Source organism: Haematobia irritans, chromosome 2 (genome assembly GCF_050003625.1).
Source record: "Haematobia irritans isolate KBUSLIRL chromosome 2, ASM5000362v1, whole genome shotgun sequence".
Classification (NCBI taxonomy): Eukaryota; Metazoa; Arthropoda; class Insecta; order Diptera; family Muscidae; genus Haematobia; species Haematobia irritans.
In genome coordinates, this window is record NC_134398.1 from 128,646,666 (window position 1) to 128,670,324 (window position 23,659).

The following is a 23,659-nucleotide window of genomic DNA, read 5'->3' on the forward strand; positions in this document are numbered from 1 at the left end:
TTTTATTTCTATAGAAGATTTTATTAAAATTTTATTTCTGTAGAAATTTCTGTCAAAATTTTCTTACTATAGAAAATTTTGTCAAAATTTTTATTTCTATAGAAAATTTTGTGAAAATTTTATTTCTATAAAAAATTTTGTTAAAATTTTATTTCTGTAGAAAATTTTGTCAAAATTTTATGTCTACTTTGTCAAACTGAATTATATACGTATTGGATCGATCTTCTTTGATTTAATATATACCACGTATGGACTTACATACAATTTAGAAGATTGTGTTAGGAGGTTTTAAGATACCTTGCCATCGGCAAGCGTTACCGCAACTTAAGTAATTCGATTCTGGATGGCAGTGTTTAGAAGAAGTTTCTACGCAATCCATGATGGAGGGTACATAAGCTTCGGCCTGGCCGAACTTACGGCCGTATATACTTGTTTTTTCTCCAATAAAACTAAATATTTATAGCGTTAGCTTAACCACCGGGGAGCCACCGTGGTGCAATGGTTAGCATGCCCGCCTTTCATACACAAGGTCGTGGGTTCGATTCCTGCTTCGACCGAACACCAAAAGTTTTTCAGCGGTGGATTATCCCACCTCAGTAATGCTGGTGACATTTCTGAGGGTTTCAAAGCTTCTCTAAGTGGTTTCACTGCAATGTGGAACGCCGTTCGGACTCGGCTATAAAAAGGAGGTCCCTTGTCATTGAGCTTAACATGGAATCTGGCAGCACTCAGTGATAAGAGAGAAGTTCACCAATGTGGTATCACAATGGACTGAATAGTCTAAGTGAGCCTGATACATCGGGCTGCCACCTAACCTAACCTAACCTAACCACCGATTTTTGTTTGTGTGGAGGTATACACACAGGAATAAGATCACCTCAAACATGTTTCAAGAGCAACATGTTATTTTTGGATGGAGAACATGTAACATGTTTGTCATGTTTATGATTCCGGCAATCATGTATATGTTAGGCGCTAAAACAACATTTTTGTGACAAAAAGGTTCCATGTTCCCCGTCCAAAAATAACATTTTGACCTTGAAACATGTTTGAGGTGGTCATATTCCTGTTTGTATACCTCCAGAGAAACAAAAATCCTTCTCTTGCTGTAGACTCAATATTTCAGACTATCAAATTATTGAACTTTGGTGCCGGAAGCTTTCATAGATCACATTGTGGCGTAGGGAATATATCGTGTGGTGGCTTTGACTAATTTAAGCACTTGGGGTTACTTTCATAGGGTAATTTAAACTTTTTTCAATTTCCCATGGTAGATAAAATTCAACTTTCCTCTTTGTGTAACAATCCATGATATTTGCCCCTTTACAACACAATAAAAAGTTGTCTTTATTGGACTCTGTATAGAGAAACATTTATGCTTTTGAGTTTAAAATTTGAAAATTATCTTGTTTGTCTATCTGTTCCATATTTCAACATTTGCTACACTTTGATAAAATTAAACAAACTGGCTCAAATGTTTACTAATCGGCTTAATATTTGATGTGAATTTGTGCATATGTTAAATGGAAATCAGTAACATCTGGTTCACCGAACAAATCCATTGCCCTGATACAAACGAAAACATTTCCATACATATGAGATTTTAATTATTGAGTCTTGGGTCGTAGTGATGAGATTATTACAGATTTGAGGGGTATAGAACATAGGAGGGTGGAGTTGAATTTTAAAATTTTGAGAGAGATGGGACAGACTATATTTGATATGTAGAGCTTTTGGTTGTAATAACGAGTAAGGCGGTTCTAACGTTATTGAAATCTGCCTAAATGTAAATAAATACGCTAGATTGGACGGGCGTTAGCGATTCCATGAACCGCTTTCGTTTCTTTTTGCCCATGAAAAGTCCAAAGATAAAGGAGCAAACAATCCAGGTTCGAGTCACGGTAGGGGTTTTTTATAAATTCGTAACCATTACGTTTTCAGATCATGAACGTTGGTTGTTGCTTTAACAACGCATGGTGTCATTTTATCGTTTTCAGATTGACACCGTTGTTCTCCGTCTGACACCACATGTGTGTTGATTCATTTTCATGAACGTCCTCGCCGTTCATGATTTTTTCTACGAGTGTGCAAATGAAGTACACAATTTTACTAAATTAGAAAAAAGTTCATATTTTCCTAAAATAGGTGAAAATTAAATGAATAAATTTTCTTTAAATTGTACATATCTATTTTGAAGTTCATAGAATAAAATTTTTCAAACATTTTCAATAGAAGTAGAATCTTGCAAAAAAATTTCTATGAATGTAAAATTTTAACAAAACTTTCTATAGAAATAGAATTTTGCAAAAATTTTCTATGGAAATAAAATTTTGACAACATTTTCTATAGGAATAAAATATTTACAAAATTTTCTATAGGAATAAAATGTTGACCAAATTTTCTATAGAAATAAAATTTAGGCAAAATTTTCTATGGAAATAAAATTTTGCAAAAATTTGTTTTAAAACTAAAATTTTGTAAAATATTTTAATTATGCAAAAATTTTCTCTAGAAATGAAGTATTGACAAACTTTCCTAAAGAAATTAAATTTAAAAAAAAAAAACTTCTATTGAAATGTAATTTTCAAAAAATTTCCTATAAAAATAAAATTTTGACAAAATTTCCTACAGTAATGAAACTTTGAAAAAATTTTGAAAAAAAAATCTATAGAAAAAAATTTTTGTAAAATGTCCTATAGAATTGAAATTGACAAAATTAAAAACTTATTGTTTTGACAAAATTTTCAGTGAAATTTTGATAAAATTTTCTTTAGAACTAACAAGTACGGAAAGTCTAAAGTCGGGCCCATATTATACCCTGCACCACTTTGTAGATCTAAATTTTCGATACCATATCACATCCGTCAAATGTGTTGGGGGCTATATATAAAGGTTTGTCCCAAATACATACATTTAAATATCACTCGATCTGGACAGAATTTGATAGACTTCTACAAAATCTATAGACTCAAAATTTAAGATGGCTAATGCACTAGGGTGGAACACAATTTTAGTAAAAAAAATATGGGAAACATTTAAATCTGAAGCAATTTTAAGGAAACTTCGCAAAAGTTTATTTATGATTTATCGCACGGTATATATGTATTAGAAGTTTAGGAAAATTAGAGTCATTTTTACAACTTTTAGACTAAGCAGTGGCGATTTTACAAGGAAATGTTGGTGGAAATCAGAAAAACATATATATGGGATCTAAATCTGAACCGATGTCAACAAATTTGGCACGCATAGCTACAATGCTAATTCTACACCTTGTGCAAAATTTCAACTAAATCGGAGTTAAAAATTGGCCTCTGTGGTCATATGAGTGTAAATCGGGCGAAAGCTATATATGGGAGATATATCTAAATCTGAACCGATTTCAACCAAATTTGGCACGTATAGCTACAATGCTAATTCTACTCCCTGTGCAAAATTTCAACTAAATCGGAGTTAAAAATTGGCCTCTGTGGTCATATGAATGTCATTTTTACAACTTTTAGACTAAGCAGTAGCGATTTTACAAGGAAATGTTGGTGGAAATCAGAAAAACATATATATGGGATCTAAATCTGAACCGATGTCAACAAATTTGGCACGCATAGCTACAATGCTAATTCTACACCTTGTGCAAAATTTCAACTAAATCGGAGTTAAAAATTGGCCTCTGTGGTCATATGAGTGTAAATCGGGCGAAAGCTATATATGGGAGATATATCTAAATCTGTACCGATTTCAACCAAATTTGGCACGTATAGCTACAATGCCAATTCTACTCCCTGTGCAAAATTTCAACTAAATCGGAGTTAAAAATTGGCCTCTGTGGTCATATGAATGTAAATCGGGCGAAAGCTATATATGGGAGCTATATCTAAATCTGAACCGATTTCAACCAAATTTGGCACGCATAGCTACAATGCTAATTATACTCCCTGTGCAAAATTTCAACTAAATCGGAGCAAAAAACTGGCCTCTGTGGTCATTTGAGTGTAAATCGGGCGAAAGCCATATATGGGAGCTATATCTAAATCTGAACCGATTTCAACCAAATTTGGCACACGTAGCTATAATGCTAATTCTACTCCCTGTGCAAAATTTCGACTAAATCGGAGCAAAAACTTGGCCTCTGTGGGCAAATGAGTGTAAATCGGGCGAAAGCTATATATGAGAGCTATATCTAAATCTGAACCGATTTGGCTGATATTTTGCAAGTTTTTCGAGACTCATAAAATATTCGGATGTACGTAATTTGAGGAAGATCGGTTGATATACACGCCAATTATGACCAGATCGGTGAAAAATATATATGGCAGCTATATCTAAATCTGAACCGATTTTTTCCAAAATCAATAGGGATCGTCTTTGAGCCGAAACAGGACCCTATACCAAATTTTAGGACAATCGGACTAAAACTGCGAGCTGTACTTTGCACACAAAAATACATCAACAAGCAGACGGACAGACAGACAGACGGACATCGCTAAATCGACTCAGAATTTAATTCTAAGACGATCGGTATACTAAACGATGGGTCTCAGACTTTTCCTTCTTGGCGTTACATACAAATGCACAAACTTATTATACCCTGTACCACAGTAGTGGTGAAGGGTATAAAAATTTGATAAGATTTTCTATGGAAATATAATTTTGACAACATTTCCTATAGAAATGAAATTTTGATAAAATTTTCTATAGAAATAAAATTTTGACAAGATTTTTTATAGAAATATTCTTTTTCTATACCATCCTCCATAGGATGGGGGTATATTAACTTTGTCATTCCGTTTGTAACACATCGAAATATTGCTCTAAGACCCCATAAAGTATATATATTCTGGGTTGTGGTGAAATTCTGAGTCGATCTGAGCATCTCCGTCCGTCCCTCCGTCTGTTGAAATCACGCTAACTTCCGAACGAAACAAGCTATCGACTTGAAACTTGGCACAAGTAGTTGTTATTGATGTAGGTTGGATGGTATTGCAAATGGACCATATCGGTCCACTTTTACGTATAGCCCCCATATAAACGGACCCTCCAAATTTGGCTTGCGAATCCTCTAAGAGAATCGGATGAAATTTGGTTCATGGTGTTAGTATATTCTCTAACAACCATGCAAAAATTGGTCCACATCGGTCCATAATTATATATAGCTTCTCTTAGAGGCTTGCGGAGCCTCTTTCATCCGATCCGACTGAAATTTGGTACATGGTGTTAGTATATGGTCTCTAATGACCAATTTGTCCACATCGGTCCATAGTTATATATAGCCCCCATATAAACCGATTCCCAGATTTGACTTCGGGAGCCTCTTGGAAGACCAAAATTCATCTGATTCAGTTGAAATTTGGTACGTGGAATTAATATATGGCATCAAACACTCATGCAAAAATTGGTCGAAATGGGTCCATAATTATATATAGCCCCCATATAAACCGAACCCCAGATTTGACCTCCGGAACCCCTAGGAAGAGCAAAATGCATCCGATTCAATTGAAATTTGGTACGTGATATTAGTGTATGGTGGCCAACAACCATGCAGGAATTGGTTCATACCAGTCCATAATTATATTATATAGAGCCCCCATATAAACCGATCCCCAGATTTGACCTCCGGTGCCTTTTGGAGAAGCAAAATTCATCCGATCTGGTTGAAATTTGGTACGTGGTGGTAGTATATGATATTTAACAACCATGCCATATATACACTGAAAAAAAAGCATACTCGGTTCCAAAGATTTTGTCTTTACTTTAAAAAAATTGGTATTGATTCCGAGCCAAAGAAGCGGAGAATACAAGTAAGGATACTTTTAAGACACAATTCTCTTTTAAATTTAGGTTTTGTGTACTTGCTTCTAGGAAGCAAATTTTAATTTTTCGCTTTCTCAGCTTTTTTTCTTCATATGCTATCAAAGTCCTTTAAAAACGAGCTAACCGCAACTTTATTTTCCAAATTAGGACTCGACTTCCAGTAGAAATTATGCTATGTTTGAAGTAAAAAACTTCTTTAAAATAAAGTTTTGAAAAACATGTCCTATATTTGAACGATTTTTTGCTTTGTAGTCAAGATGCAAAAAGACATCAAATTTAAAGACACTTTCATTAAATTTAAAGAATTTTTCTGAGTTATTAAAGTCGAGTTGACCTTAGCCTATAAATTTTTTCTTTCATGTTAAGATACCCATTTTTAAGTCAAATCACTTAATTATAAGGCCAATACGACTTCATTGAAAAGTTTATCGACTTTTGGATAAGGAAAATAACTTTATTTTAGAGAAATGCGTCTTCTATGCTAAGCAAAATTTGTATTCGTATTTTAAAGACATGAAATCTTTGACCTCACGACAATATTTTTTTCAGTGTAGCCCCCATATAAATCGATCCCGAGATTTGGTTTTGGAGCCTCTTCGAGGAGCAAATTTCATCCGAGTCAGTTCAATTTTGGTACATTGTGCTAGTATGTTATATGGCCATTAACAACAATGCCTAACTAAGTCCATATCGGTCTATAGTTATATATAGCCATCAGATAAATCGATCCCCAATCACACAAAAATTGGTCCATATCAAGTTCATAATTGTATATAGCCCCCGTATAAGCGACCCCCATATTTCAATTCTAGCTCTCTACGTACCGTGCAAAAGTCCATATCGATTCGTAATTATTTGTAGACTTACCTACACATACCTTTTTTGTCTAATATATACCACGTATGGACTAACTCACAATTTCGAAAACGATGTTAAGAAGTTTTAAGATACCACAATCCAAGTAATTCGATTGTGGATGACAGTCTTTCGTAGAAGTTTCTACGCAATCCATGGTGGAGGGTACACAAGATTCGGCCTGGCCGAACTTACGGTCGTATATACTTGTTTTATATTATGGATGTTTTTTGTTATATTGGTCCTGTATTTAGACTTTTCCAATTGATAATTGTTGTTAAAATCGAAAACAATTGTATTACTAGAATAGACACCGAGTCGTTAGGTATTTGCTCTACAGTTGGTGTATTCCCGATGAAGTCGTTCAAAAAGATGAAATATGGAATAATAAAACTTAAAAATACAGACCTCGAGCTCGATTTTATCAACAATTATCAATTGGAAAAGAAATTAAATTTTGACAAAATTTCATATAGAATTGAAATTTTGAAAAGATTTTTTTTTAACAATCCTTCAAAATATGAAAAAGAGAAAAAATCCATTTTTCACAAATTCTCCTCAAGTTGACAAAAATTATAAACTTATTTTGGTCATGTTGCAATTTAGTAAAATATTTTAGTTGAAATTTTCTAAGATAAACCTACATTTGCTTTCATGGTGTGTTCACTTTTTTCTGAGTGTCCCTTTGTTGCGAAGGACCATTTGTCAATTTCCTTTTCTGACTAAGAACTATTGGAATTAAAGCATTCCTGTAATCATGTGCTTTGGCATTTGATAAATACGGAAAATACCAGAATTTCGGCATACTGTGTATGGCATCCCTATTTGGTAATTTTGCTTCATCGCCCTTATGATAAAATTGTCTTATGATGGCATTTAGAATTCTTTAAAGTTTTGTATAAATCTCATAGTTAAAGTTCTCTATTTGAACATTGTACATTTCAAGTGGGGTGGAAAAGCCCTCTCTTAAATCACTATACTTTCCAATCAAGCATAAGCAATTTTGATGCTCTTCATTTGCCATCGACAGATGTGTTCTCGTTATTGCTGAAGGTCGTTCTATCCTTTATTGCCTCCTCCCACCCTCCCACCACCTATCAATACCGAAGAAAATCACATCTTCTGCTATTAAGGGTGAATGAAATCAGAGAAAGAGTCCATGTTACTGGTACTCTACTCGAATTACTGAGTTGGCAAAGGTAAATTGACTTAAAATTTGTTGAACTTTCACATTTCATATTGCTTGGTCTGACTCTCGCTTAGCCCCAAGCTTGGGATGGAGGAGAGGCTATTAGAAATCTGTTATTTTCCACCAGTTTTCAATTTTTCGAATGTTGACATGGAGTAGAGACAGCGAGAAATTGCTATCGAATCAAAAAACCCCTCGAATGCACAAGAGAAGATGAAAATTAGAAATGCAATTTTTTTGCTTTATTGATTTCTTCAATGAAAATCTCTAAACCAACTGTAATGGCATATTATGTCCTTAAGGGAATTTAAAGAAATATTGAACAAATAGTCATGCTTTGGTGGCATTTAATGTCGCAAAATATCGTATTTCCAGCTTCTTTAGCAAATATATCATAAAGTTTTGTAAAACAATTTTTGTTCAAGTTCAAATTTGGCCTAAAGCCAAAGATACATTTCTCCTTGAATTAACTTGAATGAAGTTTATTAGGTTTATTATCGTTACACTTATTTTGGCATCCTTAAGATGTTGTGCCACTTGACTTGAGCTCTATCGTAAGGTTTATTTAGAGGTAAAAAAGATTAAATGGTTTTTTTTCTTTGGTGTTTTTCGATAACATTTTGGCCGTAAAAAAATTGCAGAAAGAGGGAAAGATACGGAGGAAAGGTTAGGTTAGATTGGGCATAGTGACTTCCCATTATTTTCACATCCACCACCATAGAATGGTGATGATCGTCTAATAAATTAGCCATTCCACTTGTAACACATCGAACTATTGACTTCCGACTATATAAAGTCCATCTATTCTTGATCAGGAAGAAATCATTAGTCTAACCCTCATATTCCAATAAAATCGTAAACGTAAATCGTGAGTACGGGGCGTATACTAATTTTGTTATTCTGTTTGTAACACATCGATATATCTGTCCATCCTTCCGTCTGTTAAAATCACGACAACTTCCAAAGGATCCAGTAGATGTTATTAATCCTAGTATTGTAAATGGGCCATATCGAACCACTGTAAGGTATAACCCCGACATCGGAAGAAGAGGTATAGCACTGACATTGAAAAAGGTAATGCTCCGACATTACACTGAAAAAAATATTGTCGTGAGGTCAAAGATTTCATGTCTTTAAAATACGAATATAAATTTTGCTTAGCATAGAAGACGCATTTCTCTAATATAAAGTTTTTTTCCTTGTCCAAAAGTCGATAAACTTTTCACTGAAGTCGTATTGTCCTTATAATTAAGTGATTTCACTTAAAAATGTGTATCATAACAGGAAAGAAAAAATGTTAGGGCTAAGGTCAATTTGACTTTAATAATTCAGAAAAATTCTTTAAATTTAATGAAATTGTCTTTAAATTTGTTGTCTTTTTGCATCTTGACTACAAAGCAAAAAATCGTTCAAATATAGGACATGTTTTTCAACACTTTATTTTAAAGACGTTTTTTACTTCAAACATACCATAATTTCTACTGAAAGTCGAGTCTTAATTAGGAAAACAAAACCAGACGTATAGTTTTTGAGAACATTACATGGATGCGATAAACATGTTACAAGTTTCGCGTTCAAAAATAACATTTTGCTCTTGAAACTTGTTTGCGGTGATCATATTCCTTCTCTGTGTTCAATCTTTAGTAAACTTTTCTAGGCAATAAATGGGGGAGAGTGCCTAAGATCCAGCCTGACCGAACTTTCGGCTGTATATACTTGTTTTCAATAACTTCTTCTCTCTCGCTCTCTCTAAATAAGCTCGATCGTAATCAGGGCTGCTAATATTTAGAATTTCAAGAAAAATCGTCACTTTTTTGTATAAAACATTAAAAAAAATGTATGCAATGCAATTTAAAAAATAACATAAAAATAAATTTTTCTAAAATATAGCTATTAATTCAGTAACATTTTCATTTAAAAATAAAAACATTTATCTTTAGCTAGATCTTTAAAATTTAAGATAAGATAGAGGAAGCACGCTCAAAAACAAACCCAGCCAAATACATTCAAATCGATGATTTGAGTTTGGCAAAGGAAAAGAGATATGCTGGCAAATTTGTTTCGGCAGTAGCCGACTATCAAACCCTTTTTCGGGAGGTTCAAGTGTAGTTCACTTTGGGTTGAGTGAATTACCCGAATTTATTCTGATAATTGGTTGATAGTTTTGCTGCAAGTAGAGGATGCTGATGATCTTGCAGTCTATAGGGCTTTGCCCAAATAAATTTGACAAGCATACTTTTCCTCTGTTGGTTAAGCTACACTTGTAGCTTAGTCAATGCATGGCTTTAAGCTGAGATCAAAAACAACAATAACGATTTAAACGATTTAAACAACAATAACGAATTAAATTCCTGCGATTTCCAAAACCTGTCATTTTTTGATGGTTTATTTATAGACATGTTTTTTATACCCTCCACCATAGGATGGGGAGTATATTAACTTTGTCATTCCGTTTGTAACACATCGAAATATTGCTCTAAGATCCCATAAAGTATATATATTCTGGGTCGCGGTGAAATTTTGAGTCGATCTAGGCATGTCCGTCTGTTGAAATCACGCTAACTTCCGAACGAAACAAGCTATCGACGTGAAACTTGGCACAAGTAGTTGTTATTGCAAATGGGCCACATCGGACCACTTTAATAATCTACCAAAATTTTATTTCTATAGAAAATTTTGTCAAAAATTTATTACTGTAGAAATTTTATTACTATACAAAACTTTGTCAAGATTTTATTTCAATAGAAAATTTTGTCAAAATTTTATTTCTATAGGAAATTTTGTCAAACTTTTATTACTATACAAATTTTGTCAAGATTTTATTTCTATAGAGAATTGTGTCAAAATTTTATTTCTATGGAAAATGTTGTCAAAATTTTATTTCTACAGAAAATTTTGTTAAAATTTTATTCCTATGGAAAATTTTGTCGCACTGATTTATATACGTATTTAATCGGCCTTTTTTGTTTAATATATACCCTGTATGGACTAACTTACAATTGAAAAGACGGTATTAAGAAGTTTTAAGATACCTTGCTATCGGTAATTCGATTGTGGATGACAGTCTTTAATACAAGTTTCTATGCAATCCATGGTAGAGGGTACATAAGATTCGGTCTGGCCAAACTTACGGCCGTATATACTTGTTTATTTTACTGCACTACAACATTTGTATTATGCATTCTGAGTAAGTCATAGCCAAAGAGTACACCAAGTTTGATGAAACTTGGTCGTATTGCGTTTATTTACTATCCAATCTTCTTCAAATTTATCGCTTAGTTTTAACGAATTTGGACATAAAACCCTTATTTATTTACCAATCTTTCTCAAAATGTATACAATTGATTCTTCTATAGTACAAACTATACATGCAACAAATCTTCGAAATCAGTTCACATTTAGATATAGCTCCCATATGCATGTATCGCCCGGTTTGCGAATATATGTCATAATACGAAAACCGAATTAAAAATTGCTCATACTTACTCCTAAATCCATTTGCACTGAAAAAAAATTGTCGTGAGGTCAAAGATTTCATGTCTTTAAAATGCGAATGCAAATTTTGCTTAGCATAGAAGATGCATTTCTCTAATATAAATTTTTTTCCTTGTCCAAAAGTCGATAAACTTTTCAGTGAAGTCGTATTGTCCTTATAATTAAGTGATTTGATTTAAAAATGGGTATTATAACATGAAAGAAAAAATGTTTGGGCTAAGGTCAACTTGACCTTAATAATTCAGAAAATTCTTTAAATTTAATTAAATTATCTTTAAATATGTTGTCTTTTTGCATCTTGACTATAAAGCCAAAAAGTCTTTCAAATATAGGACTTTTTTTCAATACGTTATTTTAAAGACGTTTTTACTGGAGACATAGCATAATTTTTACTGAAAGTCGAGTCTTAATTTGGAAAATAAGGTTGTCGTTAACTCGTTTTTAAAGGACTTTGATAGCATATGAAGAATAAAAACTGACAAATACGAAAAATTATAATTGCTTCCTAGAAGCAAGTATACAAAATCCAAATTTAAAAGAGAATTGTATCTTAAAAGTATCCTTACTTGTATTCTCCGCTTCTCCTAACCTAACCTAACCTAAGTACACAAAACCTAAATTTAAAAGAGAATTGTGTCTTAATATATCCTTACTTGTATTCTCTGCTTCTTTGGCTCGGAATCAATACCAACATTTTTAAATTAAAGACAAGAACCGGGCATGTCTTTTTTCAGTGTATGTATGTATGTATGTGCGTGTGCATAATAAACTTAACTTAAAAAATATAGGTAATACAGTAATTTTGGTAAGAATTTCAGAAAAAAGACGTTTCTGATAAAGTGGGCAAACAAATCGACGACGTAAATCGAAGTTTGATTAAACAAAAAATTTGACGACGTAAATCTAAACAACGTAAACCGAGACGACGTAAATCGAGGGATTACTGTATCCGCAATTTCTCTATCTGTCTCAATTGTCAATTGTCTCTCTCCATCTCTCTTTTGCTGGCTTTTCGGCGTAAACAAACGACTTCCCGTAAAAAAGTTTGAACGGAACTAATATCGTAATTTTCGAGGCAAAAATTGGAAAATCGGCAATTGCTATTTTGTGAGTCAAAAATCGTCAAAATGCCGATAAATCGGCAAAATTTGCAGCCTCGATTGCAATAGTAAACATGAAATAATACTCACACTTTTTCGTTTTAATGGGTTCAATTTATATGGGGATTGTTGTTTTTTTTTACCGCAAAATTACCTGAAAATATAAGAAAAACGCGAGTGAAAATAACATTTAATTTTATGGGAATTATGTAACATAAAGACTTTAGGTTTTATAAAAAATGTAAAACTGCAAGATTAGCTACAACAAAGAGTAGGTTGCTGAGTAAACGTTCATGATTGCTTATCGACTTACATATTTTGTATATAAATAAATGATTTGGGTGTAATATCTATGTTCTTATTTGTATAAATATAATACATAACATATTTAAGACGTTTTGCTGCAAGCACACAATTGATTCGAAACTCGAATCAACTATTAGGGCCTTAAATATATGCTAAATATAATTTGCTTGCACAGTACAAACAATGTTTTTTTTTTGACAATTTTTTAAAATACATGTACATATATGCTTGAAGCAGAATATGTTACCATTATGGTATTTAAGAAAATATTTTTTATGCATTCCACCGTACGTAACAAAGATTTTAAGTTTGCTTCTAATGGAAATATTTTTATACCCTCCACCATAGGATGGGGGGTATATTAACTTTGTCATTCCGTTTGTAACACATCGAAATATTACTCTAAGACCCCATAAAGTATATATATTCTGGGTCGTGGTGAAATTCTGAGTCGATCTAAGCATGTCCGTCCGTCCGTCTGTTGAAATCACGCTAACTTCCGAACGAAACAAGCTATCGACTTCAAACTTGGCACAAGTAGTTGTTATTGATGAAGGTCGGATGGTATTGCAACTGGGCCATATCGGTCCACTTTTACGTATAGCCCCCATATAAACAGACCCCTAAATTTGGCTTGCGGAGCTTCTAATAGAAGCATATTTCATCCGATTCGGCTGAAATTTGGTACATGGTGTTGGTATATGGTCTCTAACAACCATGCAAAAATTAGTCCATATCGGTCCATAATTATGTTCTATAATTATATAGCCCCCATATAAACAGATCCCCAGATTTGGCTTGCGGAGGCTCAAAGAGAAGCAAATTTCATCCGATCCGGCTGAAATTTGGAACATGGTGTTAGTATATGGTCTCAAACAACCGTGCGAGAATTGGTCCATATCAGTCCATAACTATATATAGTCCACATATAAACCGTTCTCCAGATTTGAACTCCGGAGCCTCTTGGAGGAGCAAAATTCATCCGATCCGGTTCAAATGTTATATAGCCTATCCCCAATCATACAAAAATTGGTCCATATCGGATTATGAACCGATATGGACCATGGTTGCCACTCGAGCCAAAAATAATCTACCAAAATTTTATTTCTATAGAAAATGTTGTCAACATTTTATTTCTATAGAAAATGTTGTCAACATTTTATTTCTATAGAAAATTTTGTTAACATTTTATTTCTATAAAAAATTTTGTTAAAATTTCATTTCCATAGAAAATTTTGTATTTTATTTCTATAAAAATTTTGTATTTTATTTCTATAGAAAATTTTGTCAAAATTTTATTTCTATAGAAAATTTTGTCAAACTGAATTATATACGTATTTAATCGGTCTTTTTTAATTTAATATATACCACGTATTGACTTACGTACAATTTAGAAGACGGTGTTAGTAGGTTTTAAGATACCTTGCCATCGGCAAGCGTTACCGCAACTCAAGTAATTCGATTGTGGATGGCAGTGCTTAGAAGAAGTTTCTACGCAATCTATGGTGGAGGGTTCATAAGCTTCTGCCTGGTCGAACTTACGGCCGTATATACTTGTTATTATTAAGAAATGTGTGAAAATCTTGGATTCCTAATCGCTCAGATTATGTCAATATTGTTTAAAGTATACATCCTAAAAAAAAATCGCTTGTCTAACATATATTCCAAACATATTTTGCAGGAAGCACATATATTATTGGATACTGCCGAAACATTAATATGTTTATTTTCTGTGAACATGTTATATGTATGGAAGCATTTTGAGCCCAAAAATATTATATGCTTGGAAGAATTTTCCCCAAAGAAGATTATGCTCATTCCCTTACATAATTTTCACGTTCACGAAATTTTTTAGTTCTTGGCACCTTTTTCTGTAATACAAATAATGTTGAAGAAATTATTCATTTTTTTAAATGTTACCTTTCGTCTGGACGGAGAATCGAATCGAGGTCCAATCCCTGCTACGAACGAACACGAATTTTTTTTAATTTACACATTTATATTTATACTATATTAAAATTTTATAATGAAACTTCGAAATGTGGGTTATTAAAGATTTACAGACAGAAACAGTGCTTGATATAAACGAAATGGACTGAGTTTTTGGATAAAATATTATTTTTTTATTGCAAAAATAACAATTTTGTAACAAAAAACTGTTTTTGGTATAAAAGTTTGAAATTTTGGAAGGAATTCAAAAACTCTAACAAAAGAAAAACGTGGAGTCATGTATAAACATACATAAATAATTTTATAACATACACATAAATTTATTTAGGCGTGAACAGTTTTTTACTAGCATTTAACACAATTTTAAATGCTTTTAAAACTTATCGTGTATTGTACTTAATTTCATTTTTACCTTTAAGGCCGGTATTAATGATGGCATGATCGCTCTAAAATGAATGCATGTTTTGCCTTTTACTTTTCTTTAATAATTCATTTTAAAGAAAATAAACTTTTTCAATTGTTTTAGCTGCAAAACTCGAACTTAATGCCCGCATTTTTATTTGAAGGTGTCCGCCAACTCCTCTTGGACTACTTATTAATAAAGAGGAAATAAACTTTGTTTCTATATATATTTGACTGTTTAATTTTTCACTCTTTCCTCCTTTTTTCATTTTACTGTCCCAACTCTAAAAAGAGTATAGTGCCCTTTCGTTATTTTTATGATGATCCCTTTGTCATTTTTGTATATTTTCCCCCGTTTCTTAAATTTCCTTTGCTTGAATATTTTGACTTACTCCTCGTACGTTCCGATTTCTTTTCACGAACCAAGAAAAAAATGTGGCCATAATGCCAAAATGATAAACAAAACACATGTCCCCACATGCATAAAATGATGCTCTCACGGCGAAAACACATGCTGTTTTCCGAATGTCTATTCTCTTTACTCCTAATACTCGTTCTAATATTCAAATTAAATAATATTTAGACTTATGCACATAAATTTTTGGCCTTATCATAAAACAGTTTTCCGAAACAACATACAAGCGGTTTCACAGAAATTGCTCTCTTTTGATTCTCTCACTGTATTATATTGATATCTTTCGTCAACCCTCCCGGTTTCCATCTCTATTTCTTTCTTTATACTCTCTGTCGCTCTCTGAATAAAATATCACAACATATATATGTTTACTCGAAATTTGTAAATTTATATATGTTTACATTCACACATGTTATTTTTATGAAACGTTCATGCCCAAACATGATATATTCTAACATATTAAAATATTTGTCCAAACATTTAGTGTTAGTTTAGGAACATTACATGTTTTTCATATGTGTGGGTGTAAAAATTATATGTTTAGAACTCAAAATTTTTAACACAATATTTTTAAGTGCAAGCATATAATAATCATAAACTAGCATAACATGTTTGGGACATATATGTTAATATGTTAGAACATATTATGTTTGATGCAAACATATATTAATAGACTATTAATATATTAACAACCTATAAACATATATGTGTTTAGAAAGAGAGACCTAGAGAGTATGCTGCAAGTAAAATAATGGAAGTAACCATTTTGCGCCTTAAAAATATATCCACACAAAGAAAATTTCATTAACATTTTTTACTACCAATGTATGCCCAAAGGTGAAACATAATATGTTTGAACAATACAAACAATATCTTGTTTGGACCAATCCTGAAAATATATATGCTTGAAGCAAAATGTGTTTGGGGTATATGTTACAGAAGCGATTTTTTCGAGGGTGTAGGAACTACCTCAGATATTCCATTTTTTTGTAGGGCATCATGTTCTCTGTTACACCCCACACTAGAAAAAGGGGGCGCTAATGCATACTGAACTTTATTTTAGATCATGAAGACTAGTTGATTTTAATTAAATTTTGTCCAATGTGAGGAAATGTTCCTTATTTGAATAATTGTTAACTAACTTTAAAAAAATAAGATAAATAAACGTTTATACAAATATGGTGCACAATTTTGCTAAAAAATCAAATAGTTCATATTTTCCTAAAATGGGAGAAGGTTGTTTGAATTGGTTGCATAAGTTTCTCAAATGGGTAAATTTTACTAAAGTTGTAACTGTCTTGAACTTCGTACAGCGCTAAAGGCATTTTAACAATTATGTCACAAACTTGTTTTTATTGTATTCGACCTGTATTTGATTTTTGGGGTAAATGGGTATATTTTTTTTCAAAAATTTTCCCGATGAAATCTTTGAATGAAAAGACGAAATATTGAATTTATTGAATTTGAAATATTGAACTCAGACCTTGAACTCGTTTCTATCAATAATTTATTAATTGGAAAAACATTTTAACAATTTTTAAATCCATTTTTTCCTTCAACATATGAAATTTTCTTAAACAACAGAAAAAAAATTATTATTATTTTAATAAATTTTCTTCAATTTGCCCAAAGGAAGTAACCTATTTCTAAAATGTTGCAATTAGATGTGGGTTCACTTTTTTTGGGTACACATTCTCTTTTATTGCCATTACCTTTCATATATCTAGGGTTTTCTTTTTCCCGGACTTTTTCCATTCCCGGGAAAGCGGGAATTTTTTTTCGAATTTCCCGGTATCCCGATCAAAGGGAATCTGGGGTAGAACCTACGACTATGTATGTCCCACAAGTCAACTACTGCTACTTGGTACCATAGTCATTCACATTACACTTCCAAAAACCACTTTAACTAGATTTCAACTGTCATTTGCCATAAAAACCCTCAATTATATATAAAATATTGTAAAGAAAAATTCCGGGGAATTCCCGCACTTAATTCCCGGGAAAGCGGGAACAAAAAATAGCAAATTCCCGGGAATTCCCGGGATCCCGTTCCCGGGAGAAAAAAACCCTACATATATCCCATTGTGGCTATATCGCTTCAAATATCAATTTTACAAAAAAATCTTATTAAATGTTTGTTATTATTGTAATTAAACTAACCTACTCTCTAAAGTCATTTCTGTGATGTCTTACATATTAATCTGAAGAGTCTAATCAGGAGAATTATTAACTTGAAACATAAACACGAATCCACAAAGCAGCAGGCAAATTTATTGTGTGTACTTTATGCCCTATAGCACATTTCACGCATAATTACATTAGCATATTTAACTATTTAGTATTATGAAGCAATTTTTGCGTAAAGAAAATTCCTACTTATTTTTGTATAAATTCACCATTCTCGTTATAGCAGACGACAATCTGCTGTGGCTGATGATGTTGATGGGTAATACGGTTCGCAGCATTTAACTTCCACACAATTAGCACACCACAATGTAGCAGGGGCAAAGGACCAAATAAATGATAACGTAGGATAGGCTACGACGAAGACGACAACAATAGCTAAGACCAGCCAACAAAAAAAAAACACACACATACACCAAAAATGAAACGTGTCGAAAAAAACTCAAACAGACGGCCTGTCCGTCTGTCTTTCAGTTTGTAGCATCGTTTGGTAGGTCTATCTCTTGACACACACATACTCAGATCTATATATACACCACCCACAAAAATAACCACAATATCTACACATTCAGGATAACGACAAAGAGCTGTTTTCTTACCTTGGTATGTGTCAGTTTTTCTTCAACGCTGTCTTTCAGTTTGTAGCATCGTTTGGTAGGTCTATCTCTTGACACACACATACTCAGATCTATATATACACCACCCACAAAAATAACCACAATATCTACACATTCAGGATAACGACAAAGAGCTGTTTTCTTACCTTGGTATGTGTCAGTTTTTCTTCAACGTTGCTTTAATTTTAGAGACCTTCTTTAGAATTTTATTCTTAGATAGGGATGTATTTGCAAATCGTGGCAAATTAAAATTCCAAATTGCCACAAATATATAGACACAATAAACTACGAAGCCTCCAACATATCTTTCAAGGTACACAGAAAAAAATTTCCGTAGTTAAACTAACGCTAAATTTAACTTATTTTTATTGTAAAAAAATTAGTTTTTAGTAGTTAAATTTTATTACTTTTTGCGAAATTTTCCACAGCCCAATGAAATTTTCGTTTTTTTTAAATGAAATGAAAATTTTCGTACGATTCCCAAAAATAGTAAGAATGAACTACTGTATGGTTAAAATGGTCATGATTTGGCGCCAACGATTTTCTTCTTAACTTTTAGTTTATATTTTCTTCTATTAGAGGGTGTAATTTCGTAAACTGTAGTTAAAAAGTACAACATGGCATTAAATTTTCCTGGTTTTAGCAACGCTTTGGGGAAATGTCAAAATGTGTAGCATGTATTTGTTGTTCACAGGATTCCGGTCACAATTATTAACCGATTTTCATTAAATTTGGTACAGGGTGTTTTTTGGGCACAAGCACAAGGGTTATTGAATTTGGAAGAAATCGGATCAAATTTAGATATAGCTCCCATATATATGTAACGTCCAATTTCGACAAATGGGGTCATGTTGCGCTTGTTTTCTAACCGATTCTCTCCAAATTTGCCAGAAGGTAATATAATTCACCTCCCTGCAAGTGTACTGAATTTCATAGAACTCGGTTCAGATTTAGATATAGCTCCCATATATATGCTGCGCACGATTTTGAAAAATTTTGCCCCTTGTAACCTTATTTTTGACCATAGTGGCCTCATTTATTAACCGATCTTACTCAAATTTAGTACAAGGTAATCTCCTGTAATATCAACCAAACCTGCAAAATTTAATCCAAATCGGTTCAGTTTTAGATATAGCTTCCCTATATATGCATCGCTCCATTTTCCCAAATTTGGCCATAATACTCTTATTTATTAACCAATGCTATTCAAAATTCAAATTTTGCAATATTAACCGTAGTTAGACTTAAATGTAACTCTTACAAAAATATATTTCCCAAGTTTCGCAAATTTGGATTTATTACCTACACTAATTGAGCGATTTCCTCTTTTTATACCCTAAACCACATAGTGGTCAGGGTATAAGTTTGATCGGCCAAAAAATGTGCCTACCAGAAATATTGATTTTAGACCCCATAAAATATATACCGATCGACTCAGAATCACCTCCTGAGTCGATCTAGCGCTTGGTGTCCGTCCGTCCGTCTGTCCATGTATTTGTTGTTTACAGGATTCCGGTCGCAATTATTAACCGATTTTGATGAAATTTGGTACAGGGAGTTTTTTGGGCACAAGGACGAACGCTATTGAATTTGGAAGAAATCGGATCAAATTTAGATATAGCTCCCATATATATGTATCGCCCGATTTCGACAAATGGGGTCACGTTGCGCGTTTTTTCAAATGGATCGTCACCAAATTTGGCAAAAGGTAATCTTTTCCCTCGCATTTCAAGTCTGCAAAATTTCATTCAAATCGGTTCAGATTTAGATATAGCTCTCATATATATGTATCGCCCGATTTTCCCAAATTTGGCCACAAAACCTTTATTTATCAAGCGATCTTACTCAAATTTGGCTAAATATAATCTTCTATAGCACTTACTATATGTGCAAAAAATCATCGAAATCGGTTCAGATTTAGCTATAGCTCCCATATATATGTACCGCCCGATTTTTCTAAATTTGGCCATAAAACCCTTATTTATCAACCGATCTTACCCAAATTTGGCTAAATTCAGTCCTCTATAGTACTAACTATATGTGCAAAATTTCATCGAAATCGGTTCAGATGTAGATATAGCTCCCATATATGTATCACCCGATTTTGAAAAATTCGACCCTAATAACCTTATGTTTGACCATACAGGCCTCATTTCTTAACTGATCTTACTCAAGTCTTGCATAAGGTAACCTTTTGTGGTATTAATCAAACCCGCAAAATATTATGCAAATTGGTTCAGATTTAGATATAGCTTCCATCGCTCGATTTTCCCAAATTTGGCCATAGTACTCTTATTTATTAACCAATGTTACTCAAATTTCAAATTTTGATGTACTAGCCGATTGTACTTATACGTATTTGTAGCTCTTACATAAGAATATTGCTCGATTTTTACAAATTTGTATTTATTGTACTAACCCCGTAGTTGCAATATCAACACAGCCAGTGTTGGAAGCAGTAGGGGAAATTCCCTATATGTAGGGTTTTTCTAATATTTAGCGTCTTATAGGGACGTAGGGCCACAATGTAGGACATTTTCACTCAACACAATTTGTAATAATTTTTACATTTTGGTGGCTCTAGAGGAGGAAATTAGAAGCCGGCAAGGCTTGATCTTTAACAATGTATGGTAAACTTTATTTCTGTAGAAAATTTTGTCAATATTTTATTTCTATAGAACATTTTGTCTAAATTGTATTTCTATAGAAATTTTTTTCAAAATATTATTTCTATAAAAAATTTTCTCAAAATTTTATTTCATTGGATTTTTTCTCAAAATTTTATTTCTATAGAATTTATTGTCAAAATTTTATTTCTATAGAAAAATTTCTCACAAAAATTTGTTTATAGAAACTTTTTCCAAAATTTTATTTTTATAGAGATTTAACAAAAAAGATTACTAACTTGGGTAGAATTCTACCAACTGTGGCAACCGTGGTGGTAATACAAATTTATATTCTAAGTTATATACGTTGCATATTCACGTTTTAAGTTAATAAAGTACTTAGAACCATTTTTGTTTTGTAATTTTTTTTAAATTTAACGAAAAATATAGTAGGGAAAATTGTTTGGGAATGTATGGGAAAGTAGGGAACTTTTTTTGTCCTTGTAGGGTAAACCGAACATTTTCCCTGGCAACATTGACTATGAGCTATAGTCAGATGGACACAAAGCACCCATAGACATGTACCCCTTAATTTTCTTAAATATGCAACTGCGGTTTATCTCCCAGACCTATATGTTACCACACAAATGCTTATGATTACTAATTCTGTAATGGTGGTTTAGGGTATGATATAGTCGGCCCCGCCCGACTTTCTACGTTACTTACTTGTTTAAATAATGGACTCAATATTAGTGGCATACTAACTCTGTAGGTTCAGAATCAACTATTGCTCCTAATATAAGAAATTTCTGTTCAGATTGTGATAAAACTCCCATAATCATGTACCCCTTAATGTTCTTAAATATGGAAATGCGGTTTATCTCCAAAACCTATACCATTGATACCCCACAGACAATATTTACTAATTCTGTAATGGTGGTTTAGGGTATGATATAGTCGGCCCCGCCCGACTTTCTACTTTACTTACTTGTTTGTTTTTAATTTGTTATGTATTTTAAAATATGAATTTTTGTTCAATTTTCGTAGTTGACCTTTGGATTTAAGGTCATGGACTAACGAAACTATTGATGTTGTGGCTTCCCGTTATTTTATTCTTGATTTTTTTCACTTTCGGTGATCATCTTCAACAAGATCTTATATTTTACAAAGCTATAGACTTCCCCTTTACACAATCAGTCATTGTTGCTATTGATCATGTAAATCTATGTCTCTTGGCTTGAACCGATCACCAACAATTACACTAGCAACTTCATTTATTGTTGGTGCGTTGAATCGTGGATGCTCAAATACCGGCGTTTTATCAGCTTGTATTTTATGATTACTGAATGGCAATCTTTAACCCTTTGACTGCCATTTCCACTTGTGAGGACATAACAAATAGCACAAATATTTGTTTTCCCACTTTCGATTTTTTCTCTTAGCCTCTACGGCTTCAACTTAATAAGCTAAAAATATTTTCCCTATTGGTAAGTACTAAAATGTACTTTTATAAATTTGAAAAATACGAAATTTTGAGATCATTTTTCTAGTGTACGTCTCTAGCAATAATTATAACTGATATTTTTCGAATTCTTTTTTGTATTTTTGATATTATTATGTTAGATATTATTTTTTTAGAACATAAACTAATAAAGCTCTTAAAGTAAGAGTAATTGATTCCATGTTGGTATAAATGTTTGCTTGGCAGAGTATCTGTCATCAAATCCACCTGAAACTCGACATATTTTCGTGTAACCCGACGAAGAGTTTTCAAAAGGAACCATTATATTATTTGATTCATGATGGTAGGTATTTAAGATTTGGCCAGGCCATAGGCGTAGGAAGGCCTCTGGGGAGGGGGCTTAGACCCCCGGTCGCTGAGTCAATCTAACCATGTCCGTCTGACTGTGAACACATTTTTGTGATCAAAGTCAAGGTCGCAGATTTAGTCCAATCGACTTCAAATTTGGCACAAGTATGTTTTTGGGTCAGATTAGAACCCTATTGTTTTTGGAAGAAATCGGTTTAGATTTAGACATATCTCCGATTATATCATTCGCCCGATATGCACTTATATGACCCCAGAAGCCAAACTTTTACCATGATTTGCTTCAAATTTTGCTAAATTCGATTGAAATCGGTGCAGATTTAGATATAGGTCCCATATCTTTCGCCCGATTTACACTTATATGACCATAGAGGACATATTCTTACTTCAATTTACGTGAAATTTTGCAGATAGAGTATTCTAACAGTGTCTGTCATGTTTGATAAAAATCGGTTCAGATTTAGATATAGCTCATATGGCCCCAGATAGATTTTGCACAGATAGTTGAATTAACATACTAAATATACATGCCGAATTCGATTGAAGTCAAAATCAAAATACCAAAATGGGCAAATTCTTGATGCGGCATCCCTATTTGATTGTATCAAAACTCATATGTACGTGATAAGAATACCTTGCCAAAAAAAAAAATATTCAAAGCCAAAGTATACGTGTGCCGATTAAATATGTGTCTGTGAGTACAAATGATTGTATGACACATTAAGAGAGTACTCCCACATATTACATACACCATTACAAGTACACACTAAACCATGAGTGAATTGCCTACGTTTAAGTATCTACATTTATAGTAAATAACCTTGTGATGCAAGAATGTGACTGGTGTACATGTGAAAAAATTGTCTACTTGGTAACCGAAGCTGGAGCAAACTAAGATGCCTTTTAA